An 8,886-nucleotide genomic window follows, 5' to 3' on the forward strand; every position below is an offset into this window, starting at 1 on the left:
CTTCTCCCATTTTAATTGTAATTAAAATTTCATTCTCTCCCCTCATACAATATGTTCAGTAAGATTAAGCAAACTGTGAAAATTTCATGGTTCTTAATTTAAAAAAAGTGGCAATACAGCTATTAATCCATTGTCCACATTCACAAGAAGTATATAGAAGCTTCAAAATCCTCCTACAATATCTTGATTATTCCTTGGTTCTTTGCAGAAGATACAGTTCTTTAAAATTATGACTGTTATCTTCTTTCACACACTGCTTAATGAAAATTAACTATTTTTACTTACACCACTTTAATGACAACCAGTATGATACAGTCTGTATCTTGCAAACTTTAATTCTTTCTCTCAACACTATCTTATACAATATAATTTTTACCATATTGAAATTTGAAATTTCTGTCACATATTTTGATTTCTTCCAAACATACATTTTTAAACATGTGTTTCCAATAACTGGAAAAACATTTGGGTTAATAAAAGGCTTGAAAAACACCCTCATATTGATCAGTAAAAAAAATAAACCCTCTGGAAACTCACATTTCTAGAATTAATCTACTACTTACTTTCCAGGTTTCTCAGGATTTTTTCTTCACTTTTCATAATTCTTTTTCAAGTGGGCTGTTTGTCCAGGTAGAAATAATCTGGGAAGTACACATATCTACTATTTGTGATATAATATATAATAACACAGTTCTGCTTAGTAATGTATTTATATATACAAATCTAAATGTGCTGCAGACTCCTTTTACAGTAAGTAGTAGTAAATAGGTGCTTATAGGATGCCATTCAGATCATTATGATGTAGATGTCTGAAAAAGTCATTTGGATTGCAACTAAAAATAGTTGCAATGTCCAATTCCATCCCTTGGTTATAAGAACCTGGAGTGACACACATGCCTATTTCCACAGTGCTATTTTTACTTGATAAATTTTGAAAGTGAAACAGGTTTTAATAAGTAAATACCACAAAATTTGGGGCCTTCAAGATTTTTAGTGTTACAGAAAAATACAAATTATTCATGCCTTGGTACAAAATGGAGGGGGGAGAGTCTGCAGAATGAAAATAACATGCTAGAAGACATTTCCTATAGAATTCAGCCTGAAAACCTTCAGCTGTAGCTCTAAGCGAGGAAAAGAGTTGAAATCAATCCAGGCATGAATTTCAACTTGGCATGCTCTGACATATCCTCTTTGTTTGTTGTTTCCATAGTAATTGCATTCTGAAGTCAACATATGTATTACTTCCTTTAGTAAATTTGGATATTTTATTTTAAGTCATTCTGCTTTACATATACAGTAATATTGTAATAGAAAGGGAAAAACACTCCATGTCATATAATTGCTAATATATCTCGAAACACTGAACATTTCTCTCTGTTTGTAGTAAATATGATGTTCACTGTTGGAGAGGAAAGCTTGCTAACCCTTAATATTGCTTCTATTTGTTGTCTATGAGCATAATAAAGATTAAGAAACAAATGATAGTGCAGGAATCTGTCACTGGATTTGTCAGTGCTTAGAAGTATATAGGTAGCACAGCTCAGATTTAAAAAATTAGAACATTTATCTAGATGATTTTATTGAAAGGATGGTTTGTTTGGAATATAGCTGAATGTTCATGAATATAGCTTAACAAATACGTAGTTAAGTTTATTTTTGTGACAAATGCCTTTGGCAACTCATTCAGGACTGTTTTTTTTGTTTTGTCTTGCTTTTATGAAATAGGAAAATATTTCAGTGAAGCTGAATACAGTGGTGCTGTATTAGTAGGCAGCAAATATCATCTTTGCTGAGTTCAAGGACTTCTAAGGCCTACTCTGGTTAGGCAATGATTGGTTAAATGCAAGGATAAAATCACCATTACCTTTCTTGTAATAGAGAGCCATAGCCAACCTCCTGAAACTGATTAAACTGAACTATTTTGGTCATCTATTTTAGGGTAAAATGAGTGGCCTCATGGCCTGCTGGCATTTCCTCTGAAGAAAGGCCATAGTGACCAGCTCAGGTCTGGACAACTGAACTTAGGGCAGATGAGTTCTATTTGGAATTTCATTCATTTATGTTTCCTCATTTATCCCATCTTCTATATAAAGTTCTGCAAGTGATATGCACTGTTTCAGTATTGGCAGGAAGCAGAGCATGAAGTATCCCACAGTTTTTCAGCCATGAGTCAATACATGTATGCTTAGATTATACTTAAAGGAATAAATAATGATATAATTCACCAACAGTCAATAAAAGACCTTAATAATTAAAACATCCCACATGGACCATATCTCACCTAATTTTAGATTTCTACAGTGTGTAGCTGAGTAACATAAGCTCCCATAATAATAAATAGAAAGGAATAAGTACTTCATTTAGACTTTAGGTATTTGCTTTGCTTTTTTGAATTTACATCCTAAAATTTTCTATTTCACAGAATCACAGAATGGTTGAGGTTGGAAGGGACCTCTGGAGGTCACCTGCTCCAGCTTTCCTGCTCAAAAAGGACCGTCTAGATCCACTTGTCCAGGACCATGTCCAGATGACTTTCAAATACTTCCAAGCATGGAGACTCTGCAGCCTCCATGGTCAGAGTGTTCCAGTGTTCAGTGACATTCACAGTAAAAAAAACATTTCCTGATGTTCAGAGGGAATCTCTTATGTTTAAGTTGTGCTCATTGCCCCTTTTCCTGACACTGGGCATGACCAAAAATAGCCTGCTTCCATAATCTTTGTACTGTCCCTGCAGGTATTTATATACATTGATGAAGTTTCTTCCTGAGCATTCTCTCTTCAGACAAAACAGTCCTAACTCCCTCAGCCTTGCATCATAAGAGAGTCTCCAGTCCTTTAATCATATTCTTGGCTCTTGGCTGAATTCTCTTCCATGTCTATCTTGTAGTGAGGAGCTCAGAAGTAGATACAGTGCCCAGGTGTGGTTTGACCAGTTCCAAGTAGATCCTGCTGTAACTTCTGTCCAGTAGCTTCTCTGTAGTAATTCTAAGCTTCAGTAACTGTAAGATTCTCTCCAATAACCAAATCAGTGCAGACAAGTAGCTCAGATTCAGGTAGCTACATTGATGAGAAGAATTCTACATGTAGAGTGGGGTCTCCATTATCAACAATGAGGTTTCTCTGTATCATTTTCTTTGGGATATTTTTTTCTTCACCACTCTTTGGTCCCCTAGTGAAGACAAAAGATATTCCTGCACACAGAACTAAGATTACTTAGCGAATAAATAAAGAGTGGAACAGATATACGCTGGAAACCTGCCAAGTTCATTTGTGACATGAATTTGTTTTAACTCTCAGGTTAAACTAAATGAGGAGATAGAGAAACTGGCAATACAAACAGCTTCTTCTACTTCATGTTGAAAATTGAGTTCTTGTTAGTTTTGCTACAGATTCTCAAACACATTAAAAACAGGCTTTGTGTGGCCATAGCAGAGGCTGCTTTAGCTCTCTCAACCCGCTTTTTACATCTGAATTGTACATCATACCACTAATTGAACATTTGCAGTTCTCTGAGTGACATAAAATATTCAGAGACCAAGGTGCTGTGCATACAAACATACTGACCACACTGAAATCTAATGTGTTCAAAGACAGTTTTAACATGTGGCATGCTCACAGATTGGTTTGGTGGTCATTACCTTTTCCTTCTGTCCGTGTGAATAGGTCTATTGATAATTTAGCTAGTAAAAACTTTGTAAAAAAAAAGAAAACCAACTCACCCATAAAAGTAACTCTCCTGAAAAATACCAGTCTAGCACTGAAATAGAATACAAGAAGTTTGCCCCCATGAAATGAAGACATTCCCACAAGTAGATCAGAACTGACACTTACTTCTAGTTCTGGGACATCTGAAAATATCAGACCTAGAAAACTTGAGACATCACTCCATATAGAAAAGCTACAGGCAAATGTTTTTAGGAGCTTCTGACATTTATATCAGATCAAGATCATTCTTATGTTTATATCAGGATGATATCAATTCACGACATTGAGGCAATGTTTGCTCTTAAGAATGATATACAATATAATCATAAGATTCTTAAAAATTAGAACCTTCAAGAAAGAATTTATATTTAAGTGTTGAAGAACAACTCTCTCTTCTGATGTAAGTTGATTAAGATTAACTGTATGCACACTGTCAGCAGTTTTCATACTATGACCCACTTCTCTTCAGCTGTCCTCACCACTCCTGAGTGATGACGCTATCTTTGGTCATGCTGGTGGGCAGATGCTGTCATGATGCATGATATTGCCCTGCAGTTTCCACATGCTTAAAAACGTTTTATTTAAAGCTCAATGTGGCACTTCCTTTTGTAACTGGAAAACCAAGTTCAAAATAATTAGACCGTGTGAAATGCTAGATCACATTAAAATTTACTAATACACAAAAAGATTCTTCTAGCAAAACCTTTTCTGTGTCTGACACTGAATTTATTTTTAAAGTGTTGCAATTAATTGCTGTTGGTGTGCCAGTCCGAATCTCTCTAAATGTCCAGCTTTCCATCAGTGAAAATGACTAAAATTTCACTGTCACTGAAACACTATCCTTTTACCATGTGACATGACTCAGTAGCAGTATGTTTTCCTAGACAGCCAGCATACACACACACACACACACACACACACACACACACACACAGAGTAACACCATTTAGAATGTAAATAAATATTTCTTACAATAAACAGTGTGCCTATCCTATCTGAAGATGGGCCAGTGGGTAGCAAAAAGATCCTAAAATAAGCATGAAGATTTTCAGTATGTCATCTGGTTTCAACACCCTCCAGTAGACCAGGTGTCTCCAAGCCTCATCCAGCCTTTCTTTGAACACTTCCAGGAATATGTCATTCACAACTCCTCTGGGCAATCTCTTCCAGGGACTTCTCTCCCTCATAGTGAATCTATCCTCTTCCAGTTTGAAACCATCTTCTTTTGTCCTAACACTCCATACCCTTATAAAAATCCCTCCCCAGCTTTCCTGTAGATCCACTTCAGATACTGCAAGGCTGCTACAAAGTGTCCCTAGAGTCTTCTCTTTTCCAGACTGAACAAATCCCAAACTTTCTCAACCTGTCTTCACAGGAGAAGTGCCTTTGGATCATCTTCTTGGCCTGAACTCATTCCAACAAATCCATGTCATTAGTCACAAAAATCTCTAACACTTATACAAGAAATATTAAATGTATTTCTTCTTGAATAAACCTTTTAAACTTGTCTTTGTTACTGCCTTACCTACACAACTGATGCATTGCTTGCTTTACAAACTATTAATTTTTGATATATGCTAGATGTCCTCTTGTAGTCTTTCCTGTCCTTTGGAGACAGGAAAGAACTTCCAAGAACATAGTTAGCCATTCATTTCTTTTGAGTGTCTTTCTAAGTATGTGAACTCTCACAAGTCCTATGAGTGGTGCACAAATAATATTTACAGTATCCTTGTGGATAATCTCAAAGGAATCTGTTCTTTTGGACACAAATTCTTTTCTATTTTTTTTTATCCATCTCCTTAATTTTTCTCTTGAAAAGCTGAAAACAGGCTTGCTTTTTAATGTGTAAAATAAAGCTCAAATCCTGGTGCATTCTCCTTCCTGGCTACTCCAGGAACCTTGCTGTCAAAAGTCAAAGAGAGATGTGTTGTAATATTTGCACTGCTCTGCAGTAGAGACCATGAACTGCCTGGTGACATCTGTGCAAAACATGCTGCAATGGAGCAATATTTAATCTGCTTTTGTCACAGGAATGGTCTTGTCTCTTATCGTGCCCCTACAATGAACCATAGCATATGCTCCATGGCACTGGGAACAGAACACATCTGTGAAGAGAAGAGCCCTTTCCTTTGAGTGATGTCCTCTCTTCAAGTAATTTAGGGTTCAGGGACTTCTGGGGTCCAAGTTGGTGCATTTGCACTGAACAGGCATTGATAACTTTTTCTTCCTGAATTTCGTCAGGTTTTTGAACCGATGAGATTATTCAGCTACAATGGGTATAACAGCTTAACTTTTAGGAAGAAAAATCTCTTTCTGCTTGTTTCAAACTTACTGTGTCCTAATGGAAAAAATTAAGGTTAATTGGAGAAAATTTATTAATTCACCATCTCTGTGTTCCTCAAAACTGTCAGCTCTTACCAGAACCATTGTACATTACATTAGAAGGATTTTTCCCCCCGTTTTCCCAGATGCTTAGTGTCTTACCAAGACATTTTGTTCTTTATTCAGAGAGTTTGCAGTGTGAGAAACTGAGTTTTCTATCTGCTATTTGCATTGAAGTGAAATTGAATGTCAAGGTCCTATTTATATATTTATTTAGCTGTGGATTCATTAGTGAAGTTTTACAGAAGATGTCAAATTCAGTACAATTTGATTCATCATTACAGTCATTATTTGGAAGGTGCGGGGGGAATCAGACTAGATCTAATATTTGTCTTTTGCGTAGCTGGACCTTTGAGTATTGTCAGAGAGTTATGGAAGGTTAATAAGATTTTTTGAATTCTAAACAATGTATGTCTTTTTCCCTTATTTTTCATATGCTGTAGAGAAGTTTAAATTAATAGAAATCTGAGTGGAGCTATTATAATTGCCTGCTTCATTATCTGCATTTTCTCCCTGCGATGATCTGGAACTGAGGAACTGCATGATCTTCTCTGCTCTGCAGAGAGGGGGAAGAAAAAGAAGACTTGTGCTGTTCACCAGCAGTCATGTTGGAGCTGCACGTTGTCTCTTTCTTACCTATTGCAGCATGGGAGGTTACTGCTTGAAAATCTTGCAATAATAAGCAGTTTTTCAGGTAGCAGCAGCGTGGGACATTAAGGAACATTTACTTTCCACAGCTTTCCTTCTCCCACTGTATCTTATGGAAAATACCTCCATATTTTAATCTTCATTAGCCTGGTTTTATCTAATTTGCTCCTTTTAACAGAATTACCAAGATAAGAGGGTTTCAGGCAAAGCAAATGGCTGTGGAATTTAAGAAACTGTTAGTAATAAAAAACCGTGATGTTTTAGGGGTTCTGTGAAGTATCTGAAAGTCCAGCCATCCATGTTGGTTTTCAGATCCTAATGAGGCAAATATCTTTTCCCCACTGGAACTTAGCCATATAATAATATAATAATATTTTTTGTGGGTTTTTTAAATTTTGAAAGCTATTCTACAGCTATGGAAAAGTCAGCTACCTTTCCTACCCACAAGTTTATTTCCCTCTGCAAATATCTGGGATATTCTTTAGAACAACTGCAGCATTCTCCTCACCATTTTTATAAATTCAGAAGATTTTTTTGGTAGTATGTTAAAAGGACTAATTTATGATTAAAATAATTATAAAATATTAAAATAATTTGCTTAAACATAAGAGAAAAATCTGTACATGAACTGGTTATCTGATGCACAGTTCCCCCTTGTATATACAAGCAAAGACAAGATTTCATGAATGCCAAGCTGCTCTCTGCTCAAAGAGGTTATATGAGGTGACCTCAGCCTCAGAGGGTCCCAGCTGGTTTACTTGTCCCAACTGATTCTCTCATTCATTTTCCAAATTTAGTTTTTGACAGTGTGAAGCCATGTTTACCTTACCACCAGGAGATGCTGAGACCCACTCTGTACTAAATGTCACTCTCATGTTTTTTAATACACTGTTTGATTATCTGTTTTCCAACACATGCACACACAAAAAACCAACAGGCAGCTACTAGGAGCTTTTATCATTTCTGTTTCTCTGCAGGGCTGGATAAATGGAGCAGGACAAGTCTCTGAGAAGGGCCTAGAGGCTCTTCATAGGCACAGCTCTTTCTGCAGAGAAGCTGAGCATGGGGGGCAGCCCAGGAGGAAAGTTCCTCCCAACCAGCCTGCAGTGTGTTTAATTTATCAGAGGACACTGGAAAGTAGGAGGAAGATTGCAGTATTTTAACTTCAAGAGTATGACTCTGCAGCTGATTGAGGCACAGCTATGGGGTACCTGCCACGTGGCCAAAGGATGCAGCTTCATAAATTGGGTGAGCCAGTCCAAGATCTTCTGCAGAGCAAAACCAGGCCTTGCCTTTCACATATCTGTCTCCACCACTAATTTTGCATGAGTTAGAATGCTTGTCTGCTCCCTCAGCAGGCCGATTCCCCCTGGAAAATAAGCAGAATATTAAGCCAGAAAAAAAAATGAGTAGTTTCTTTGCAGGTTGCTAAAAATTTTCTGTGCTTTCAGACTCAGTGAGCTGTTAGATGAGACAGGGATTTCCTGAACTAGCACTTTATTATCCACCAAGTTAAACCTGGGCCCTGGACTGCTATCAAGGCCAAATTCAGGGATCAGCTGCACAGTAGTAATTGAAAGCTGATAGGAAAGCATTCAGACTCACCAAAATTTCCTCTCTGCCCAGCAAGATCCCAGAAGCCAGGCTCTTCCAAGCAAAGAGCTGAAGGCTGAGGTGAAGCAAATTAAAGTGTAACAAATATATGGAAAATATTGCTTCAGCATCACCTTTTGATGTCTTCAAGACTGATAATCAGTGTCATCTATAGCAAGCCCCCAAATCAAATAAATTGCAGACTGATAGATCAGTAACTACTTCACTACCATCTTCAATCTGTAATGGGAAAACTGCCTTTTGACTTACGCTGCTGCTTCTATATTTTTATTGCTCTGCTTGTATTAGTGCCTCTTGTCCTTTGCTTTGAACTGCAGATCAATGACTTTTTTCATTCTCCTAGATGCTTCCTGCAATGTTTAGCCTACATTTTCAGACAAGCTATTTCCTGGTGCACTATGTCTTTCTCTGAGGCTCTCAATATCAGGCCAAAAATACCATCCCTTCATAATAAAAGCACTCATTCAGTAAAACTCTGTGTTGGGTTTGCATGGCAAGATTTTGGCAGCAGTAGGACCACAGGGATGGCTTCTGTGA

This window comes from Heliangelus exortis, chromosome 1 (genome assembly GCF_036169615.1).
Source record: "Heliangelus exortis chromosome 1, bHelExo1.hap1, whole genome shotgun sequence".
Taxonomy (NCBI): domain Eukaryota; kingdom Metazoa; phylum Chordata; class Aves; order Apodiformes; family Trochilidae; genus Heliangelus; species Heliangelus exortis.